Consider the following 24,311-nt stretch of genomic DNA (forward strand, 5'->3'; position numbering starts at 1 on the left):
GGGCAGGAACCTCTCCGTTTGCCAGTTTTAGCAATATCTGGTGGTTTTCTCAAACCATCTGTGCTTGGAAGTTCACTAACAAGCTAAGGAAAAGAATGTTATAATTTGCAGTATCGTTCACAGTAAACAACCTCAGGATTAAAACTTTTCAAAAATAATACCCGGGCTCCTACATGACGCTTGTGGATTAAACTCCCTGGGCTGGAGGGAAGGAGGGAAGGAAGTAGGGAAGGGAGGGAAGGAGGACAACCTTGAACGTGCATCTCCGATCCAAAGGAAGCTGAAACACAATGCCCAATGCAGAGCACCACCAGAAGAAACTCAGAAGAGCATTGTGTCCAAGGAGAGGGATTTGTAGGGTTTTTTGCTCATCGCCCCCAGCAAACGAGGCTGTGGGAGATAAAGGAGGCACTGCCCATCCCACAGCCCGTGTCCCAGGCAGGGGACCACTGACCATCTCAGTAACGTACTCCTGAACCACAGCATCTTCCTCACCAGAAACCCAGGGCATTTCATCTTGTGCCAGACTGAAAACCTTTCATTATTCTCGTGTTTCCAATGATTTCATTAAATTTTCTCTAACCTATCCAAATTTCTAGTGGGGAAAAATTTACTTCTTTCTGTAATAAGGTGTATGGCTATTCATGTATTTTAACAGACAGCAGTCAGAATATTAACTAAGATCAAACTTCAAACATTTTACTCTTTTGTGTGTATAGGTGCACTTTTATGCCCATTACCTGTCTTACTTGTAAGTTCCTGTTGTTATTATGTCTCTCCTCTTCCCCACAGCAGCTTACCCAAATATTTCCTAGAGATTAAGAATCAGTATTAATCACGTACCACACACGGTGATTAGCACGATGGTGGGACCAAATTTCACACGTGCCTATCTGAATCAACATTTTGACTTCCCAGCTAGGTTCACCGTAATTAATGCACAACAAGCAGCATGTCTTAATACTCCAGAGATTTAAAGTGGGAGCGATTCATGTTGTGTCACAAGTTGATTTAAGTGTATTTTATTTACTTTCGAAAATGAGTATTTTACTCTATTTAACACCAGAGGGGGTGATGCAGTTTTTAATTAATTTACTGTTTTGGCTTTTTTAATGTCAAGAAAACAAATGGAGCAATATAAAAACAACAGCAAAACGGCTGACGTGGGGGTCTATAATGTAACCATAAAAGGAGCATTTTCAAAGCACTTGCAAAGTTCCAGCCACATGATTCCCATTAACTGTAATGAGCACTGGACAGATAAATTCACACATGTTGCTTTGATGATTTATTCTAAATTGGCCTCATCTTTGTTAGCACTAAAGGAATAATGATACTACACAATATGAAAGAGAAATCTTTCAATTTGCCCCCTGCAATTTTCATCATTATCCACAGAATTCTCCAGTAGCCAGTCAGACTACAGATTCATAATCTTTCCAATTTTACAGACAGTTAAAAATATTAGCTATAGCAGAGCGGTCAATCTCTGCAGAATATAGCACTCAAATGTTCCTTTGTTTAAAGCACAGGCCTAGCTACTTGTGCTCTGAAGCCATATCAAAGGCCTGAATAAGTAGAACAGTGCAGGGAGAAAGCTGCTGCTGTGTAGACGCCAATCTATATTACCTTGCCAAATCTTTAATTGCTGTGTGTGTACATTTGGCTTGATCTTGGGCTGCTTTGAAGTAAAGATATTAGCTTCAATTAATCCCAAAATGACCTCAAGTTACGGGCTTTGGGAAAAAAAGAAAATCAGAAAATGGTGCAGAAAACATGTGAGCTGCTTGCTTTTTTTCTTCTTCTTCTTTCTTTTCCCCCTTCCTCCTTTTCTTGTGTGAGGACTGGATTTAGCATTCATGGCAGAAGCTGAACAGCCGCTGCAAATGAAGGCTCCTCTCCACCCGGCGAGGAGGGAGCGCCTCGGCCATGCAAGCCGGCAGCTCCCCACACCGCCACTACTCACACCTGGCCTAGCCTGAGATGGGGAAAGTGTTTCACAAACACCAGGTAGCTGAGGCAAACAAGTGTAAAACAAGTGTAAATAATGAAGATGAAAACCAAGAACCCACAGATCCAAACCTACTGCTTCCACTGTAGGACTCCGCAAATGAACAAGGGATTACAGACGTTACGTGAACCAGCAACCAAAACAAGCACAGGGCTGCACCTAGCTCGTGCTGCCAAAGCCACTGACACCATCTTCCTACCCACCATTTTCATCCCAGTGAGTTAACGCTTTTGAATTTATTCATTTTATAGTTGCAGTGTTTATGGAGGGGACACACTGTTAACACCCAGATGCTCATACAACAAAATCTATGTAACTAGTGTGACCGAGAGTGGGGGAAAAATCCCCAATCAACCAGAAATTTTAAGGTCTCACAAATGTTTCTGTACTAAATTGGTCAAAAATCACAACTGAAGTATGTGCCCTCCGACAACACGTGATATACTGCATTCAAAAAAGACAAGCAATATAAACCCAGAAACACTAGAAAAAAGAAACAATTCTTGAATACCTTTTGCTTCTGCTATTGCTGTGTGCATGGCTCAGAAGTGCTGGTTCTGTCCTGACGTTTACCATTTCCTGTACCAGACAGTGGCTTCAGAGAACAGTGGGTACTCTTTCTTCAGGATTGCACCTTCAGGGAAAAAAAAAAGGTTTTGTATTTTAAAACAAGTAGTAAAACTGAGTATGCCTGAGGTTCCTCCTCACTGTATTCTGACACCTGCAGTGCCAAAGGCATGCTCCCTGCACATCGACTGCAAACCCCACTGTCCTCGTGCGCCGCACCTAACCAGGCAGCAACAAGAACAATTGCTTACTTAAGCTTCTTACTGGTTTTCCTACATGCATTTTCTGTAGTCAGAAATTTTTTTTTGTCTTCTAATGTGATGACATTTTTGTGCTATTCCTTCAGAATCCTAAGTAGTAAATGCAACTGAACCAGACTCCAATTTCATAGCTTCCTCCAAATCAAAAGACTTCCGAACTACTTAGAGTTATCTTTATGTCAGCACATTCCCTTGAGGGCAAAACTGTCTTTTTCCCTTGTCAGTTAATTTGTTCATTGCAACACAAGTTTATTGAAAGCACTCTGAGTCTTAATTAGTGCTTTTACTTACTTGTTCCCTTAGCTGTTGTGTCTCAATACACCAAATGCTGTGGAGCAGAATTGAGAAGAAATTTCATTACAGCAGTGGCTTAAAAATGAAATATTATGGGTACCTGTAGCAACATACTTGTACCTAACTTGGAGCCCTGAAATTTAAATATTTACACCTGAAAAAAATCACCCCTCCATTGCACATGCATAGATGCACCGATTCCTGCGAGTCCCCACAAAGCCAGACGCGTTTCAATTTAAGAGCACAGAAAGAGGAATTCTTTTGCTGGGCCACAAAGGTCTGACAACTGTTCAGACAGGTAACTGTGCCTTACAGCTTCCTACACAAAGCACGTGCTATAAATGCATGTACCTACATTGCCACTGGCACACCAATCACCAAACTACTCCAATAATTCTACTCTGAACCTCCGTAAGTGCTAGAAACCTTCTCCTGAAACAAGTCTACATCTATTTTTACCAATTTATGTGCCTTTAATATTGCACCATTGTTGTCTATGTTCTTTAGGACATCTCCCCCATTCTTTAGCCTTTACTGCTGACACATTTGCAGACACGGACCATATCCTGCTCCACAGGCCTCATTCTGCCAGGTGGAAGAAGCCCAGTCTCCCAGCTTCATCTCAAAAGTTGAGCTCCCTGATCCCCCTGGTAATGTCCTCTGCAGCTGTTCCTGCATTATTTAATTTCTCCTAAACACAGGGGACCAGATTTGTCCCCATATTCCAGACACAGTCTTGCCTGTGCTTGACACAACAGCAATATAAACACTGTGGTTGTACTACCAATGACTTGCTGGATGTACTGCACAATTGTTCTGGGTTTCCTCATCAGTTAGTCCCAAATTACAAAGCTCCACTTTAAAAGTGAAATTTTTATTACTAGCCCCTAATTACTCACTTGAATTTTACACTAACATATTTCACAATCTCTAATTTCAGTCCCTGAGACTACCCTCCACTTCCACTATGACAGTCTCGTCCTTTGCCCGGTTTGATGGAGGTCCCCACGTTATATTGTCAGTAACACGAGTGACTTCAGATTGAGTCCTGTTGTCATAAAAGCTGGTCACCCTTCATTCCTGTGGGCATTCCAGCCTGCTCTGCCCCAGCCCACTAGTTCCCTAAACATCACGAAAAGGGGTTGTTTTTCAGCTGGTTCCTTGTACCAACTTCCAGCTTCACTAATAATTTCCCATGTGGCCCTGTAGCTAATGCCTTACTGAAATCCAAACAGATTAGATCTTAGAGACTCCAAGATCCCTTCATGGCTTTGAAAACGACACCAGCAAGACCTCGTGGTTAATGTTATTTTGTTTATTTTAATTATGTGCTTTGTTGCATATTAGAAGAAAGCAGCCTTTCATGTTTCTCTGCTCCTGCACCGACTGAGAGCTCTCTCCTTAATGATTCTTGCATCTGCAGGTGAGGGAGCCCAGGCATAAGGCAGCAGTAAATCAAGCACTTCCTCTGCTAGAGAAAAAGGACCTTCAGAGCTCTGCTGCTCTTGGTCAAAAGTTGCAATGACTACAAATAAAGGTTTTAAAGGAACAGGTAGATTATTAATCCCACCGAAATATAACGGATGTGTAGAGTGGGAGTGACTGTTACCCACTGTCTCAAGTCCTGGCAATTACAGTACCCCCAGGGCTGCAAGCAAAATGCTCCTCCCAGATAAGAGGAATTGATGGTATGATGAGTGCTGGAAAACTTGGTCCTGACCATTCCCATCTTCTTCCATCTACTCACACTGAAGTCCTTTCTGCATCCCAGAAGGGGAATATCCAATTATTTGGGGTTGTAAAAAACACTGGTCCAACTTGCCTGTCTTGAGACAGCAAACAGTAATGGAAATGCACAGACTTTGCACTGTGTGCTGGTCAAACACTGCTGATTTGCCATGGTACACGATGACACCGACGTTTTGTCATGTCCCACACCAGTTTGCATCATGGAAGCAGCAACGCTGCCATATCCATGCTGGCCTAAAGCTATATGCCAAACAAGATCTTGGACTGAGACTCTGTGGCAGTGTACGAGGTAATCTCACACATGTACCCTCACCTCTACATCCACATGTTTCTGCAATAAATGTATTACTTCTCCTTCCAGACCTCGTCTTCATATGTTGCTTGTATGCCAACACCATCTTGAAACCAAAAACACAGCAAAGGATCCCACTAAGCCAACACTTCTGCGACAAAGAACAAGATATAGTAAGTATAATTTCAAGCAATTTTGACAGAAATTGAAAAGAAACTTTTATTAGTCTAATAAAAATACATAACTCTTGAAATGCTTTCAAATAATTCCACATTTCCATGTTTTAAAACAACTATATGAAAACTATGGGAACAAAATTGCATAAAGGAGCTGATTTGAAAGCTCCTCTGACTACGTCATCTTTGACAACAGAAGAAATTTCAGTCTAAGAAGAGTGGGCGCCAGCTTTACCCTCTCCCTTGGGTTTACTTTAGTAAAGGAGTTACAGACACAGAATTCCAGTTACGTGGCTTAACATATAAGATGAAATATTTCCTGAGATTTGTGAAGTATTTTGCATGTACAGTTATGCTACTCCCATTAATTTTAATACGGAGCTGAGGAAATGTGTAGTTTACCAATCATATCATCATCAAAAACCTCCTTTCCCCAAGCACAAATTTAGTAAATCATACCTGTAATTTAATTCTTAATCAAGAGGCCCTTGAGCCTGACTCCCGAGACTCACTTTATGGATTTTGTTATTCATAGTATGAAAATGAAGCAGAAACTCTGCACTTTGATCTGCTCTTGGTTCACGCCCCTACCTCCTGCCTTTCCACTGTTATGAAGCTAAAAGAAAGAACTATCTTGTACTCATTTTTTTCAGTTGTTTAAGAAATGAATTTTCAATCGGAAAACACTGGCTACAATAAGGATAGAGACAGCCTAAATGGTTTCAAGCCTGAGAAGCCTGAGCTAACTCCTTGTTTCTTATGATCTGTGTCCAGAATTGAAAACAGGATTTTGAAATAAATTTTGTCTTCCCAGGTAAAACAAGAGATGACATTTATGTCTGGAAAAATTAGATGTGGTAGGTTTATTTGGAGAGGGAAAAAAAAAGCAGCCACCAAAAAACAACCCACAACTGCATTTTTTAAATGAATAATTACCTGTAAATTTGGACTGGAGTCTGCCAACAATTTCAGCTATTCCAGTTTCTGAAAACAGCAATTAATGCACTTAGTCATTGCATAAATGAAATATTTTTAATACTCGATTCAAAGTTATATCAAAAGAACATATCTGTGCATTTATTTATGTTTGAAGTGTAAGGTGGGAAATCAGTTGAAAACAAACAACATTACTTACTTCCCCCCAAGAATTCTTTTAGCAATGGTGGAAAAAACATCCTAAAAGCCAAATTAAAACTTCATGGGGTTGAAATTAAGCAGTTTCATTTCACTCTGCTGCAGTTCCCCCATCTTTGCAGCAGTGGTGCCATGAGCTGACCCTGCAGCCAGCAGACAGAGCCACAGCAAAGGCAAGCGGCCGTGTCGCCCGCGCGAGCAGGGGCTCAGTCCCACCCCGATGCTCACCCCACTGCTTTGCTAGAGGAAGCGCTCTGGCAGGCTGGCGTCTTCTCCATCAGGCCTCCAGCTTAGTAGAAAATGATTAAGAGCTCACTGTAGGAACCTCTCCAACAGCTGCGAAGGCTCAACTTTAAGACACTTCTATCTACATAGAGCATTTCCTAACCTGAGGCGGCCCCCAGAGCCTATCCGAACAGGCAGTGAGAAGCAGCAGCCGAAATGGTCCCTGCAGAAAGCGTCAACAGGAAATGCCAGCAAGTCCTAGTTGGTGCAGCAGGTTGGTATGGAGAAAAAACTTCAAGTATTAATGCCAAAGCTTTCTGCAAAGTGATCCAACTGGATGTTCCTGGTTCTGATACTGCAATTCAAAACAACCAACCAAAATCCTGGTGGTATCATTTAGTAAAGTCCGGATTTTGGTAATAACCCAAAAAGGGGAACAGTCAGCATGGTACGAGCATCACTCGTTTCCAAGATTTGAAGACACAGAAGGAAAATTTCCAGCAATAAGTGTGGAAGTGTGTCTTGTATACGTAAAATGATATCCACACTTGTATGTGACTGCACAACGCTCCAAAACATTTATTATGGCTAAAAAATGCTCTGCCACAAACCTAGACCAGGTAATCTCTTAGTAGGAACACAAGCCTTCACGTAACGAACCAAGGATGAAACCTATTTAGTTTGATGTTTCCTTAATTTGAAGACAACACACCAAAATAAATAAATAGAAAGGGCAAGATATCCCCTTGAATCACTGTTTTATCTCAGTGAGCAACTTATTTTGCATAAAGATTTTCAGTAAATAATTAAAGATAAAAACATTCTGCTTTCCAAATTGGCACAGATGTTGGAAGTAGTCCCACATAAATAACCTTTCCAAGTGGCAACACGAATAAAAGTCTAATCAGTACTCTAGCTGTGCAGAGTACAAAGTGAACATTTTAATACAATCAATAATCCCAAGGTAAAGAGATGATGGCTACGCAGCAAGCCTCAGTGGGATATAGATTTCAGGTTACAAATCAACAAAGATGTAATAACTCACCGCAGCTGCAGCATATTCCTTGGAGGCCTACTTGCAAGCTCGTTCACCACCCAGGGATATTCTCAGGAGCAGATCAAACCCACTGAAGGATGCTTCTTTGCATGACTGTGTTCTATGTGCGCCATAGAATGGAGAGCAGGAAATACAGCCACCAGAGCCCAAGTCACAGGGATTCCTAGAGGCAAGTCTTATAAATCCCAACAAGTGAAGCGAACTGGGTAATTCCACCACTGCAACAGTGAAGCCTACTATTCTCACCCAAAAATCATTTCCATTAATGAGTGACTAGACTAACGTGGGAGTCCACACATTACCCTCCATGATGGGCGCACGCGGTGCACCTGCCATCGACAAACTACAGACCTGACCAGACCTGACACACACCTTGCATGTGAAATTCAGCCAGCACCTGAACCCAGCTTCACGAAGTACCGTTCTGGCACATTTGACTTCACATCTTACTGTTCCTTCGACTACTACAGCTACTAAATCTCCTAAAACACTTTGCCAAACTTTATGAAAAGCTTCCAGAGCTTTATGGAAATTTCAGTTCTTATTGCAGACATACAAAGCTTTGGGTTTAAGACTCCAGAGAGCTGGCTGTCTACACCACAATAAAGAGCAAGTACCCCTGCAGATGTGCAGAAGCACTCCTCCTGACCGGACACACCCGAGCACAGTGGATACTCAGCAGCTCATCTCTATTTTTAAGGTAAAAAATTTTATTGCATTTTATTGTATGTCAAGTCTCTCTGGAGTCTAGACAGAGCTGGAATCTTGTCTGGTTTATGCGGCTTTGGTCAAATCATTAAGTGAGTTTTGCAGGGCAAAATTCTTTCAACACTGCACACCTGCATGGTTTGCTTTCCATTTTCTCCCCAGGCCACATTTTCTGCAGCTGCTGCTGCTGACTCAGAGCCATTTTAGACTCCATTCCTGCAGAGCTCACTCCCTGCAGCTTTGACCAAAGTATCTCCCTGGGCAGGAATCCAAGGGCCTCGATTACTCTTCCTGTGCCAGTACACTTTTATAGACATGGTAAGCCCTTGGAAGGCAGTTAGCCACTGTTTGTATCTGGAGCATAGACCTCTCTCTGTTCCCCAAATCCCTTCCAATAATCTTTCTCTCCCCAAGACAAGCACAACCGGTAGGCATCATTTGAATTGCACATGGAGTTAGTGCTGCTATACCACCAAGCAAGGATTAAAATATTGGGCATTTATAAGAAGCACAACATGAGGGACAAGCATTAATGGACAGGAAACATACATAAAAACTAACGGGGAAGCAGGACTCACTCTAAGGCAGGAAGAGAAGATCTTCAGTGTCCGGAGTTCCATTGCACACAGGCATTTGTGGAGATTTCTGCAAGCTCCTTGTATTTATGAACTTCACAGAAAGTCAACACTAAATAAATCACTTACACATGAGACATAATAAAAACAGTTTACAGTATGTTTCCTCTGGTTTGTAGTAACAGTTCGTTTCATAAACTACGTTATAGATTTTTTAAAAGATTTTCCTCTTGTGATTGAAGATGGCAGTCATGATACCTGCATTACCCAGATAATCTCAAGCAAATAAATTGAAACAACCAGTGACCATCACTGCAGCTGGAATAAGATGCACGGGTGCTTGTGGCCATTAAAAACTTTCCAACAGAACAATTTCCATCAGAAAAAAAAATCAAGTTCATCAAAACATCTTAGTTGATTAATTTGGCTAAAATTCTGATGAAAACCAGGCACCTTTCCATCGGAAAATTACTTCATTTCCTCATAGCTCCTCTGCAATCATCCCAGCAGGCTGATGGAAACCCGGGGATAAAGAAACCCTGACTCCTAAACCCACAGACTTGCAAGTTCACTAGCCAAGTTTGCAAGGCTCCCAGTCACACTGGTGGGCTGCCAGGCAACATGCCCTGAATTTATGGTAACCCCACTGCCTCTGAAGTCTCCAGCTCCTTAGGAGCCTTCTAGCAACAGGCAAGCTGAACTCCAGGCCCTCTGGTTTCCAAGCACTCCAGGAATTTGGTGCAAGCCTGGATACATTTAGAAGAACCATGTATTTGCAGAAGGAAATTTCAACATTCCCGTTCTGCAGGAAAGCTGAATGCTTCATGTTTACATACCGTTTGGAACAAGAAACTTACCCTTCAAAGACCTGGAAAACAGGATGTACGGTTTCCAAGTAAGTTACTGTTATCTATTGTCCTGAATAGGAAAAGGAGCCACGTTAGTTCGCTATTCAGAAGGTAACAAAGCTGTGTTTGCAATAGAAAATCAAGGTTTCAGTTGCTGCTGACTCACACTGACATGGCTGAGCACTCACTAGACAAAGAACCAACTGTTCTGTAGCAAGCCCACTGGCCCCTGGGAGTCCAGGCACAAAGGCATGTGCCCATTTCTCTGGGCTGCATCGCAGGCACACAAATGTCACAGCAATCAGCAGCGTCATAAAGATGACTGCCAAAGCATACCTGGAACACGAGAACTGCAAGTTTCTTCTATGCCAAACAAAAATTAAAATCAAAGAGTAAGGTAAGAGTTTTATCATCCTTTCAGAAGCTGGAAAAACAGCTTTTTTTTTAATTTCATAACTATTGTCCTCAAATCCTTCGCCGGTTCATAATCTTAAACTGGCACAGACTGTAGTGCGTGTTCCCACGAATGAGAACATTCCCAACAAACGATTGCAGATACTCTGAGAGCAAATTGTAACCAGACACGGAAAGGTGGACTGAACCAACCTTCTTTCACATGCAAATTCATTTCAGACAGCTGGGATTTCTGCATGAAAAACGAAGTACATCTAGTCAATCACTTTCACAAAGAAGATGCATTGAAATTATGAACTTTTATCCACAGCACTTCAATGAAATAGGTTATTTTTCCATGAAAAATCAATTTCATGGAAAATTTAACTGATTGGAATACATCTGTCTCCTATCACATCAATATTTTGAAGACACTTCTAATTCCCAATTTCACACAAGCACAGCAACGCAGCGAGCTCAGCCCTGGAACACACCTATGGTTGCACAACACTGGCCTTTGGAGCGATCCCAGAGTCAGCACAGAACCAGCCAGCCGCTCAGGCAGAGACCCGCTGTGGTGTCCCGCCTGGGCAGATGAGACCTGGCCACACGCTGCTCCAAGGATCCAGCCCGCCCTTTCTGCACAACACTCCTGCAATGTACAGCTAGCCTCGTGCCAGTGCTCAGCACATGGATGCAGACAAATCTTTACTCCCACAGCCTGCCAACATCCTTGCTATGCTTTACTCTAAAGGCTGACCTAAAAAGGATGACAAAGAAAAGTTACAGGCTTCCTCGGTTCACCCTTCTGTGCAGCGCAGCCTCCCAGTCCTGCAACAAGGGAGCTGCTGGATGATGGCACAGCCCACGCGTACCCTTTTGTCCTGATCACCGCTGGATTCCGTGGTGGTAAGCCAGAGCTCTGAAGAAATCTTGAATCTTCTCCCTAGAGCACCTGCATGGACACCCAAGCACAGGACAGGTAAAGCACCGGGCATTCATACCCTGGGCAGCATCTTCCCTACACAGATATGCCTACAGAGCACAAGAGAGAGCAGTAACCAAGAATCACTTAAACCACGGATAAACGACCAAAGCAACTCTTTGCATACGAGGCCCTTTTCTTACTTGCCAGAGAATCCCACATCCTTAACTCACTGGCTGCACAGACTCCTGCTTATGAGATTATCAACAAAATTTCACAGCTTCCCTACTAGTTTAATATCTGAATACAACCTGTAATTAGCTAAAAGGGACAAAATAACTGAGTTGATTGAGTCAATCTGATTACCCTGTGCTGCAACTGATGAATATAAGCCATTTAGAAAAAATTAAAAAGCTATTAGACTATTGAAAATAGTTTTGAACAATAATCTCTGGATGCATTATTTCCATGTTTAAAGACCAACTGCTAGAAGCACGAATGCTGATGCAGGCTGCCAGAAAATTCAATAACTGGAGATAACGGTCAATTTCTCCAACCTTACTGTCTAATTAGAGAATTCTACTTCAGCTGAAATCCATTTAAGTGAGCAACATCCATATATTGTAAAGAAAGATTAAGAATGCACTACATTGGGCCAAGAACCCTTATGATATGAGCAGGCTATTACAAAAGCCACCTCTGATTTGCTATCTCAACTTACTTATCAGCTCTAACAATGCAAAACAGCGGCAAGAATAGAAATCAGTTAAAACTCCCCTCCCCACTCTTTTCTTTTTTTAAATTGTCATGGTAGAAAAAAACAGCTACCAAACACTGGTTTTGCAAGAACACACAAATGTGCTCACTAAAAAGGAGAGGGAAAGTACAATCAGCATCCCCTCTCTATAACACCAGTGGCAAAACGTGCTGGAAAGCCGCACCCACAGAAAAGGATGCTTTGCTGGAGTTTACAGACAGCCAGACTGCAAAGGTTTAAGGTTAAAATCTCACAGTACCAGCCCTGCACATACACGTTTATGAGTAAGAGCAAGCGTCTGAGGTTCAAACAAAGGCCCTTTCTAAAGGCCCTTATCTGATTTCTAAGCACTGCAACAGTCCAACTGAGTAAGACAAAACATAATCATCTCCAGGACATTTTGTGGAATTAGACTGCTGCCTAGAGCTCTAGGTAGGAAGGGTTGTCGAGAACAAAGGGCAACTGCCCCAGCAACGCCAGCGGAGAAGGAGGAAGGTTCAAAAGTTGGCCAGAAAAATATCTGAAAACTGATACAATAAAGCCCATACGAAACAGTTATTGAATGATCAGCTTTACAGTGCGTAAGGCTACACTTTTATATCTCTGCAATTACCTTACCTTCAAAATCAATGGGAGGCAGCATGGGATTTGTAAAACCCTAACAATCCTGCCGCGGTAAGAAATTGTTTTCCATGAGACACAATTGCATCATTTCATCTCGAGGCAGAAATACAACCTCATATGTCATTAATATTGGGAAATACACAAAGTTTTCTTGGGCTTTCAAGAGTGTGTTATTCCTTTTAGTTTGATGTATCAAAGAAAAAGGTTTTAAAAGTTCAGTGCAGAATTTACTGACTACCAATGAACTTTTGCAAACGCCTATGGTTAAGACAGGGTCATGGTTATGTCACTTCCAATGGCAAAGCCTCTTAGCAATTTTCCTTTCTTCCTTAACGATGATATAGTTAACAAGAGCAAAGTAAAAGTTAGATTTTCAGGTATTTGCAAAGTTTCCTCAATAGTCTTTCATTTCTATTTGGACTGAAACTTCATGTATTACGAATAATGGAAACAACGTTCAAAGCATACTTTCCCCCCCAGCATTATACTTGTTTAATGGTCCTTTACTTGTGATTTTATGCATTAATTTCATATAAAGGTCTCCTTTAGGTTGGGGGAAAAAAAGTGTTTTAACATTTAAAGCAAAGCTAAATAATGCTGTACTGCTGGGCAATTTTCAAAGCCACATTAAAAGAGAATCATAGGAAAAAGAGACATCTGTTACAAAAACACTACATGGCTCCTTCTCTGTGTGCTACAATTCTGTTAAGATACTCTTTTAATGCAGCCGTTTCCAATGATTCTCCCCAGTAACATGAAATCAGGCTTAATATTGTGGATTAAACGTTATTTCCTCCTCTAATTGACAGATTGGGTTTGGTGAATCTTAACCTTTGCATCAGTTGCACAGAAGCCACTCTGTGCTGTTAAGACAGTGGCATGGATATTGGGGAAACCATATGGAAGAAGTGCCTATTTCCCCCGTGAATCCTAAGTGCAATACGGTGTCTGCCTTTGGCATGCATGGGGCCGAGGGATGCAGGCTTTCAGGAAATGCTGACTAAACAAAGTAACACGTAAAACCACACGTGACAGTTTGCTGCCAACAGCTCCACACTCTACTCATGCAAATAACCCACTGACGCGTTCAAAAAATGGTACCTCAGCCTCCAGATACTCATTCGAGCACTTCCAATATTTGGTCCATCATGACAATCATGGTGCAGAGAAATCCCTTCCCCACCCCACCACCCAAAAAAGAACCTGCAAACCAAAGAGTTATTTCTAGGGTTGAAATCAGAGAGAATGATTCTTACCCTGACATTTGAAATTCCTCCTGGAGGGAACACTGGGAGCAATCCAGCTTGACTTGCAGACTGTGACCCCAGTGCAGGAGCCGGTACTTACCTTTGTTGAATGTTGTGCAACTGGACATGGTCCATCGATCTAGCCTACCCACATTCCTCTGCAGAGCCTTCCTACCCCAACTTGGTATCATATGCAAACTTAACAAGCATGCACTCTATCCCCTCATCCAGACCACTGAAAAATATTAAACAGAACTGGCCCAACGCTGAGCCTTGGGGAATGCCACCTGTGAGCGGCTGCCAGCTGGACTGAGGTCCCTTCACTAGGGCTCTCTGAACCCAGCAAACTGTGCGCCTGTCCAAGCCCTGAGCAGTCAACTTTGCCAGGAGAATGCTCTGGGAAACATTTTACTAAAATCCAGGTAAACAACATCCACAGCCTTCCCTCACTTAAGTGGGTCATCTTGCCATACGAGGAGATCTGCCTTTCATTGAACTATGCTGTTTGCTTCTTAGCACTCCATGTCCGATGATGCCACGTGATGACATTCACGACGAGCTGCTCCATAACCTTCCCTGGGACCGAGGTCAGACTGGCAGGCCTCGAATTCCCTGGATCCTCCTTCCTGTTCTTCTTGTAGATTAGAGTCGCACTGTAACCTTCAGTCAGCTGGGACCTTCTCTGTTAGCAAGGACTGCTGCTAAATTATTCAGGGTGGCTTGGTGACCACTTCCACCAGCTCCTTCAGTACTCTTGGATGAACCTCCTCCAGCCCCACAGACTCAGAAAGTCCAAGTGATGTGGTAGGGCACTTACAGTTTCCCCACTAGACTACAGGAGCTCCATACAACTCCCTGTCCCCAGTTTCCAACTCATTTTCCAACTAACCTTACTAATAAAAGACTGACGCAAAAACTGCATTAAGTACCTCATCGTTCATCACCGTTTCCCCTCACATCCAATAAAGGATGAGATTCTCCTTAACCCACCTTTTGCTAATGATGTATTTATAAAAGCATTTTTATTGTCCTCAACTGCACTACCTTTCTGAGTTCCCGATTTGGATTCTGCAAAGCCAAACCGGGCTTTGCCCTTCTGAGTTTCTACCCGTACAGCTTAACAGCTCTATCACCCTCCTGAGGCACCTGCCTCTTCTTCCAGAGTTCATGAACTCTTTTTCTTCCTGAGGTCCTGAAGAAGCTCTCTGTTCCAGCAGACTGATCTTCTCCCCCAGTCCCAGTGCACTGGGACTGCTCCCATGTCTTTAGGATTCCATTCCCAAGCAGGCCCTGCCCTCCTGGACTCCCTTAACCTTCAGAAACACCTCCCAGGGGACTCTGTTAACCAAGTCTCTGAGCAAGCCGAAGTCTGTCCTCTGGAAATCCAAAGCAGTAGCTCTGCTAACTGCCTTCCTTACGTCACGAGAGACCAAAACCTAGAATTTTGTGATCACTGATCCCAAGAGAGCCTCCAACCACCACATCACCGACAAGTCCTTCCCTGTCTGCAAACAACAGGGCATGTGGGGCACCTTCCCCAGCTGGCTCACTCACCACCTGCGTCAGAAAGTCATCCTCCTCACACTCCAGGAGTTTCCTACACTGTCTCCTCTCTGCTGCACTGCATTTCCAGCAGACATCTGGGAAGTTGAATTCCCCCACAAGAACAATCATGAGACTTCTCCTAGTTGCTTGTAGAACATTTTGCCTACCTCTTCATCCTGGCTGGGCAGTCTATAACAGACTTCCACCATAATATCTGCATTACTGGCCATTCCCCAGCTCTTACCCAGAGACAAAAAAAGCATAGATAAAGGAGGATAAGTCAATTTCTTTGCAAATCATCATCCCTCTCCCCAGACAGTCTGTCAACATCAGCTGCTCTCTAGATATCAATCTCTTTGCTGCGCCCAGCATCTGTTTTTCAGGTCACTGGACTGGCTTAGCTTGCATGTTCCATTACATTCCTCCTGCTCATTCATCTCTGTCTCTGTCACAACAGAGAACAGCTAAAAGTGACACTTAGTTAAGCTTTAGACAATGGAATAGAGGAAGCCTGTAACTGCTATCCATTTGCTCAAGTTGTATAATATCAGCTTCGGTACCTGACGCTTGGTCTGGTCCACCCCCATGTAAGACCTAGAGGAGGACACAACAAGGTAATACCTTAGGGGCACAAGTACCGTGCGGTGACTCCAGTCACAGCCCTGAGGAAGCCACACTGGCTGAATGCACACTGCACCAAGGTGTTGCACCTCAGACATAACCCTGTGGCAGCTCCGGCCCTGCTGTCCTCGTGCAGGCAGGCAGGTTGTCCCTGCAGCCCCCAAGCACCAGGTAGGGACAGGCAGCACAGGGTCACCACCATAAGCTCCTATAATCCAATGGGAAACCGCAAGTGACTTGCCGCATCATTTGGACACTCGTAATTCCATAAATAACTGCACAGGTCTGTTTATCAGAGGCTCCTAATGCTGGGTAAATTGGCACAAGCTTGCAGGGAAGGTTCCTTACAGGACCATACACATCAGGCCAGAAGACAGGACTACAAGTCTCTCTCTAAGTGACTTCCAGATTTACTATCCTGAAATGAGCTAGATGAGTTTTTGCTCCTTTAAAGCCTGAGGATCAGACAGATCAGACTGTCTAACACCTTTTCCCAGGTACTGTGCTCCAAAGCCTAGAAACTTCTAGGTTATCTCAATTCTGAATTTATTCCACTGGCTGCTCCATGTGTGGATGCACGCATGCTCCTGTATTTAATACACATATTAAATTTTAAATAGATTGCTTTTAACTAATCACATCAAGTGGCATTTGTGCAACGTAAATATTTGCTTTGTTCCTTCAACACTCTTTCAATTACACTGAAAATTTCAGAGAAATAAAATTACAGCATGTTGAATATTAAAAGGGGTGGGGGTGGGAGGAAGAGCTAGAAACTGTAAGCTTCAAAGGGAATTCTACACTTTGATTTTAGTTTGCATATTCCAAACGCTCACATTTTGCTACACAGATGTCAAGGCAGGAGGTAGGTAATAAAGCAGGTTTCTTTAAGATTAAAAAAAATACATTTAAAATGATCAAATCAAACCATATTCCAAGTGTGACAGAAGTAAATGACGTATTATTAGTTCTTCCCTGAACCTCATTGAACCACCTCTTTCCATCATAGCAGGGGTCTGTGAGCCATACAGGTCCTTGCCAAAAATAAAGAAAGAATGGCAGCATTCCCCATCTGCTGATGAGTCCAACCTAAGGAAAGACAAAACACTGATTTTATTTAACTCTGTTCCAATTATTGTCAAGCGATACAAACAGTCATCATGACACACAGCCAGGTTTATTCATGTGCCCAGCAAGCCAGGCCAGACATAATAAAGAGATTACACACACAGTTTGGAATACAGGCAACTTGGAATGGCTTTTATTAAAACTCAGAGCATGGAAAATATTGGGTGGTAGATTGAGGTATCACACAATCAGAAATGTGTTTGGCTCCAAAGCACGACACATGGCATCCTCAGCGAATGAGGGCGACTATTATTACAGCATAACAGGCCTGCTTTTCTCTCCTTGCCAAAAGGAAAGCTTGGAATAGCACAGAGCACATGGCACTTTAAACTTAGAATAGAGAGACTGGCACGAGCTTTCCTGACAGAGTAGGAAGGAAAAAACAAAAAAGGATCTTTGTAAAGCATCCGTCCCCTTGAAAGACAGCTCCCCATAAAACACCACCAGCCTCTGTACTTAAGTGACCCTGGACGAGAAAGGGCTCTTAACAGCAAGGGAGAGGATGAAGGGACAACAGGAGGGTCGTGAGCTCTGCTTGACTTCTGGGGTTCCCCCGTTTCTTGCTGGCACCAACGTCTCTGTAAGACACAGTCAGAGGCCCAGGGAGCCCACTCAGGGCAAAGGGGATGGAGATGTGCAAGAGCACACACTGCCACAGCAACCAATTCTGCTTCATCGCTTCCCTCTGCCACTCCATCTCTATCTGTGGCCATCTGTTGTGTGCTTTCTCATAAATATTTTGGGGTAGGACCGTCTGCCTACCCTGAGGCTGTGCAGGTGAGATACAACACCATGGTCCTGAGTCACAGGCAGGAACCCAAGGCGCACACACATGGCACCTAAGGACAAAATACCTCACACTGGCAATCCTGGGCTGTCGCCTATTAACAGTCAGCCACCTCAGATGTTTACATTTCACACTAATCTCACCAGGTCCAGCAGCACTCCCATTCAGTTTTATTGTGCAAAAGTGTTCTTGCCTCTTTACAAAACAAAACACAAAAAAGCAACCACTCTTCAGGCACAACAAGGTGTTACAGTTTCTGTGGGAAAAGAAGCCAGCTGAAGAAAAGACCTGCAAAGTGAAGTCTGGGGTTTGTTTTTTGGTGTTGGCTTGTTGTTTTTTTTTGACTCAAGTCAGCGAAAGTCCAGACTTGTTTTGCCACCGTGGTAACCTGTGCCATGGACACAGGAACGGACTGGGGCAGGAGCCTCTCACAGCCCATGATGCCACATGGAGTGGAACCAATCTCCATGCTGGGCCTTGCAGCGACTGAACTCACTTCAAAGAAATCTCACGTGGTGCAGGAGGATGAGATGCCTAGAAACTGAAGAAACTTCTTTCACACTGAAGAAGACAGCAAGCTTCTGTTTGGGGTATAATCAAACAGATAAAAAATGCTGATATCTAGACAACTACTACTGCCATTTCACCTAACGTCCTTAACTTACACTGCCTGTACTTTCCTCGATAACATGTCACTCTTCACCTTCTTTTTATTTACAAACCTCTGTCCTTAGTCATCTGTCTCTTCTACTTAGCTTTTTAATGCTCTCATTCAGCAAAGCAAGTTAGGTCGTAACAATATAAGGTGTAAGAATCTCATATCAAAACCAAGAACTGTTCAACCTAAAGGAAGTCCCATTATGAAGTCTTTCAAAGATCTTCAGAACAAACCCTAAGCCTATGAGGATCGTAAAGCCTGGCCTCAGTTAACAAAAAATGGACAAGAATAACAGAAGAGGCTCAACAAACCATACATACCTGGGAAGAACTAATTTCTAGAACTTCTGCGATCTATTAAGTAAAGCTCTTCTCAAAAGACAGGGAAATATTAACTACCTGTCTGCATCAAGGTGCGCAGCAATGACCTTGTCACGGTGAGCAGCTGAACAGCAACTTTCCTCCGAATTAATCCATAACAAGGTAGGTGAAGTGTCTAGACAGATCTAATGCAAATAATAATTATTGCATAAGGCAACAGATCACACTTTATTTAACAGGGCTGCAGCTGCAGCACAACAAAGGTCACTGAGATAACAGCAGCTCTTCGCAGTCAGGATGGAAGATGGCTCAAGCCGTGGAATGTCTGTTTGCTGCAATAACGAGGCATCATAATGGGTTCAAAATCTAAAGGCTGGTTTAAGCTGGAAGACAAAGGAGGCTCCATCAGATATTACAAGCCGAGAAAGCCTGGAGGGCTGATTTAGATAAGCATATTCTTGAAATACAGTATAAGAAAGCAAGCGAGATGTTTGTGTCATGGCATATAGCTGAATTTCATTTGAAACTGCTACCCAAGACAGAACTGTGTAACATCAAGATTTTTATTTTAGCAACCAACATATTTGACCACAGTCGTAGACAGGATGCAAGATCTTGCGTTTTCAGCTTAGTGTTCCTTTTTTTTAAAAAAAAAAAAAAAAAAAAAAAAAAGCCCCCAGTAATACAGGTAACAGCCAGGAGAGATCAGAACTCAAGGTCTCCTGGGTCCTCGCTCAGGCTATTCCTGTTCAGGCCAGAGGATATTTGTACTCCTCAAGCACGCAATGGAACTGAGATGTGGAATATCCTGAAAATTTGGTAGACTTAAGAGCTCTAAACTTCCAGAAAAATGAATCTTACCCTAACTTCACATTCTTAGGAATTATCATTCCAAGGAGCTATGGAACGACTCTATCTGAATACAATTCAATTTACTAAAACCCCTGCAGAATACCCACACATACTTGGAACAGGAAAGGGAAATGCAGTTATCTGACATTCTCCATTCATTCAGAGCACAAGGCTGCTGAAACCTGGATGTAAATATTTCTCAACAGTGCTCACAAGATGGTGTAGTAATTGATGCCAAAAATTCAGCAGCTTTATCATATGCAGTTTTTTCCTACTGACAAAGTATTCCACGGAGCTGTATTTCAATTCCGATTCCATATGTCACTTCAATTTCTGATCAGAGCTTGAACATAAAAAAAATATATTATAGCCTGCCTCAATGGACCAATAAAAAAGGATCATTTCTTTTTACATATCAACATTTATTAGTCTCAATCATTTTAGAAATATAATCATTATGGTCCCTTTTACTGAGAACAGCTATTTCCCTACACACACTCATCCTGGGGGCTCCTCGGTACAGATGCTCTTATTCCTTCTATTTCTGAGGGTAGCTTGTTGTTCCACAGCAAGATTTGCCATCATGCATACCAAGAGAAAAATTAATTAAAAAGTCACCCCCCTCCTATTCCCAATACCCTAGCTCTTTACGTTACTATTATTTCCTTCCCTCTTCCCCTAGATACACAAACTTTCACTAAGAAGTCAAAGGCAGAGCAAGTTTCAAGTCAGAAGAATGACAGGGTTGAGCAGCCTGAACCCTGCATCTCCCAGGCCTTTTTGTTTCCAGGATCAGCCCTTCTCAGGGCCAACTGTGTTTAACCAGAGCACAGCTCGCAGCTGGCTACAGCACATATTCCAGGAGCATACGAGGCCCTGGTTGGAGGCCATCAATACTTAGATTAATCTCAGTTTTCAGAACCACTGATCATATCTGTTTGTTTTATGCTCTTTCAGAATCATCCCAAAGAAATTGATCCATCCTTCCTACTGAAAACCCAAGACAGGCAGGATGCTGTTTTTGAAGAGACTTTTACAAATCCCATCAATACTGGAATAAAACCAGAAAAAACAAGGCAGCTTTATTGATCTTCATATTAAAATAACATCTGTTTTTTGTGCATGTGCAGTCTCCCATGAGCGATAACTTAAAGAGAATCTAATATTGAATCTATAAGTATTATCCACCAGTTCTCCTCCCCAATTTCATAACAGCCACACAAGATTAGAGATAACATGCCTAATTAGTGCAGAATGATGTAAAAATCACTGCCTGGACTGAAACACATGGTACAAACAATAACGGAGCTTGTTAACTAGAGATCATTTAAGTCAAACCAGGGATCTTTGGGCCTCTGGATACAGGACTGGGAAGACACAGTAAGACTTCTGCACAGTGTGTGCCATTGAAAATCTTATTCTCGCTAAAGTCATTTTGGCCAACTCTATTACTTCCATTAAAGCATTTGCTCATTTTCATCCAGAATTGATGTCCTTGTAATTTAAGCCACCTCAGCTCAAAAGAATTTTATCTGAGCAGAGATTAATCCCTGCATTGTGTGGAATGGAATAAACAAAACAAAACATGTTTCCCATTTTCCAAGGCTAACTTTCCAGCTTCATGAGTTAGAGCAGACACGTTGAAGGTTCATACTCAAGCTACACCTAAGTTTTCATACAAAGTGAAAGGAAGATAACTAACTGCACAGTTTTGCTTCACACATCACTTTTATCTCGAAAATTCACACCCTCTGCAGAAGTATGTGCTAAGAAGTAAAGCAAAATAACACCTCCCCCATGGATCTGTAGGTTTTGAGGACTGGAATAAACTGTATATGCTATATACACCACTGCAATCAACAGCACTCATAGCCAGAAAACACTTAAAAAAAATCATTGCTTGGCTCATTTTATCATGATTTTTCTTCTTTGTATACAGGATCAGTGCAAGATCCTCAGGAGTTGCGTTCAGCTTGAACAATACGAATCAACTGCAAGCCAGGTGCCAGGGGAAACCTCAGAAGACAACAAAATCCTCACTAGCGCTGCTCCAGGCACAGCCCCGCCGCAGCCCAGGGCTCCTTCAGCACAGGGTCAGCCGCTGGGGCTCCCAGCCCGGTGCTCTGCATGATCCTTCCTCTGACCCTGCCTCAGACCCTGCCAGCTCCTGGCAGGTGCGAAGCGTTGGTCAGAGCTGCCAGGCACACGGAGACGCCATCTGCGCATGCCCCGCTGGAACAGGAAGGCAGCCCCATGCCAATGGGGTGGAGGCAACGACCGGCAGGTTCCCGAGCCTGGAACATCTCGCAGAGACCAGGCTTCACCTACCGCAGGTCCTGCCTGGTTTTCCTTCACCCCGCCTTTGCTTAGTAGGAGACGCAGCGTGGCTACTCCAACACGCAGCAGACCAGTCGGATACACAAGTCTTAATTATGGATTTTGACAGCAGGTTCGTCAACCTCACGGCAGCTGCCTTGCCTACACCCTCCTGCAAAGCGCTCCTGCTCTGCGCACGCGGGCAGCTCCTCTCTCTGCTCTCAGCAGGCGCGGTGTCGCTTCGTGGCTCAACCTAGCGGAGCGGCATTTTGTTTTTCCTACAGCCCTGTCTTTGTCTTCACTCAGCGGGTGCTTCCACACCGCTACGCTAACAGCAGCAGAGCCGCTGCAAGGCCAGCAGAGCTGCCGCCCCAGCGGATGGCTGTAACGTGTTGTAATGGGTCTGCAGCAAACAAGATTACAATGAAACTGCCGGGTTTGCATTTCCTTGCAGGTTCATGGGCAGGCCTCTGTCCACAATTTAATTTAAAAAATAAAAAATAAACATCCAGAAGCTAAAGACCTTTGCCTGGTGACTCCTGATATCCTCTTGGGAGCCTAAGGAAAGAAACGTTCTGACAAACTCCGCTCTCACTGCCTCCACGCCACTCTTAAATGTGGAAAATTTAGCCCCTGGCTTAAATGGCAGTAGAATCAGTGCCAAGGAAATAACTTCTCTCTCAAAACCATACTGTTTAGCACAATGCAACATAAGGTGAAAAAAGGAAACAGGCAGTTGGTTTTATTTGTGTGTATGTGTGTGCACATATGTATGTACATAGTTCTCACATACACACTAGAGAAGTGTATCCTCCTTCCAGATCAGTTTTACTTTACAAAACCATCTTCGCTCTTAACTTAATCCTAATTTACAGGAAAGCATCTCTGTACAGGACAGTATTTAAACTCACAGCTTTACACTTCAGAAAGAGTCCTTGATGACTTTAAGTCCAATTTATTTTAATGTTCATCTTTAGGCAGCAAGACTACAAAGAAGATGTGATTGCTGAAGCATCCGCTCCAACAAAGGAGGGGGAAGAAACATGAACAATAAAAAGAAAATATGTCAATATTATCTGTCTGGACCCTTAGTTTTGCTGTGAAGGTTACCAGAGAGCACAGTGCCTCTCACAGACCCTGGTAGAGACAGGATCTCTGCTGGCTCTGCAGTCTCTAATAGCTTTTCTTGCTGACTTACATCTCTCAGAGGCAAGATGCAGTGCTGTCAGATTTAAGTTTACTTACTGCTAAACTCAGCCAACAAATTCCTCGTTTCTGACAGATGTTTCTGTTTAAAGCCACCAGGAACCGTATGGATCATTCCACCTCATCAGTCTCAAGAGCCAGCCCAGCAACTCCAAGAGCCAGAAATTTGCCAGGAATAAATGAAAAACCTAATTAGATCAACAGACAAAATTTGGATCAAGATTAGAGGATCTGACATGACAATGGGATTAGACTATTAATGAGACACAACAAGGTTTGGCTATTTATCATTTCACAATCAGTTCTTACAGTATAAAAAGGAAGCCCTGGTAAATCAACATGAAAAATGCAGACACGAGAACATCATTGTTTCAGCTTAGTGCGTGCTCCCTTTTGATGCCAAGCTCTACAGAACCAGTAAGTTTGTTCTTGGAGAAAAAACACTGCAACAGCAGAAGGAATTAAGAATTGAAGGCACAGCAATGGAAATAAAAATAACGAAGTCCTCAGCTGCAGGTGTACAAAAAGGCTGAAAAATAAATAATTGCAACCAGCAGTTTGGGGCTATCCATATGGAAAACTGAGTGCAGACAAACATCTGGGTAGTCTTTGCAATGACATTGTCATTTTTGTCCTCTCCTCTGTTCCAACCAAGTATAAGCATGCTTTAAAACAAGGTTGAAAAGCGAACAAATAAACCATTGTTGCTTCCTTGCCTTGGCACACAGTGGGACTGAACAGGGTGTAAGGGAGGGGGGGACAGGAGACGTTAAATGGATCCTGACTTTGTACCAAAACAGAAAGTAGGAAGGAGAACAGTGCTCAACACCACACACCACAGTCGGGTGAATCGAGCTCCATTTCCTACCGGCTGGCTGCCCTTGCATAGCTCAGGTGCGATGCTCTGCTCTGTCTTCTGACAGGTCTCGGAGATCCAAATGGCATCCAGGCCACCCAGAAAATGAGCAAAGCACTCGGCAGTTCTTCCATCCCGTTTCTGTTCAGGTATGCTGCACCTTCACCTTCTGCTCTCACG

At 43.1% G+C, this 24,311-nt stretch overlaps 2 long non-coding RNA genes across 16 annotated transcripts in view; both read right to left on the reverse strand.

The window, feature by feature from the left end:
* The window catches only part of LOC106041093 (uncharacterized), a 45,436-nt gene extending 34,052 nt beyond the window's left edge, over nt 1–11,384 (reverse strand). For 4 of the 12 annotated variants that reach the window (XR_010825717.1, XR_010825716.1, XR_010825714.1 and 1 more), the window contains exons 1-5: nt 6,872–11,384; nt 6,286–6,772; nt 5,195–5,324; nt 2,523–2,645; nt 741–811 (exon numbers count right to left, since the gene is read on the reverse strand). This is a non-coding gene — a long non-coding RNA (uncharacterized lncRNA). The remainder of the gene's footprint in view (nt 1–740; nt 812–2,522; nt 2,646–5,194; nt 5,325–6,285; nt 6,773–6,871) is intronic. The other 8 variants (XR_010825726.1, XR_010825722.1, XR_010825725.1 and 5 more) reach the window with 7 other exon arrangements.
* A 5,575-nt stretch (nt 11,385–16,959) lies between these two features.
* LOC125183257 (uncharacterized) overlaps nt 16,960–24,311 on the reverse strand; it is a 121,149-nt gene continuing 113,797 nt past the window's right edge. For 2 of the 4 annotated variants that reach the window (XR_010825731.1, XR_010825728.1), the window contains 2 exons: nt 23,315–23,463; nt 16,960–17,097 (listed from right to left, as the gene is read on the reverse strand). This is a non-coding gene — a long non-coding RNA (uncharacterized lncRNA). Of the gene's footprint in view, nt 17,098–19,147; nt 19,285–23,314; nt 23,464–24,311 lie in introns of those variants that run through there. The other 2 variants (XR_010825730.1, XR_007164986.2) reach the window with 2 other exon arrangements.

Source organism: Anser cygnoides, chromosome 18, assembly GCF_040182565.1.
Source record: "Anser cygnoides isolate HZ-2024a breed goose chromosome 18, Taihu_goose_T2T_genome, whole genome shotgun sequence".
Lineage (NCBI taxonomy): Eukaryota > Metazoa > Chordata > Aves > Anseriformes > Anatidae > Anser > Anser cygnoides.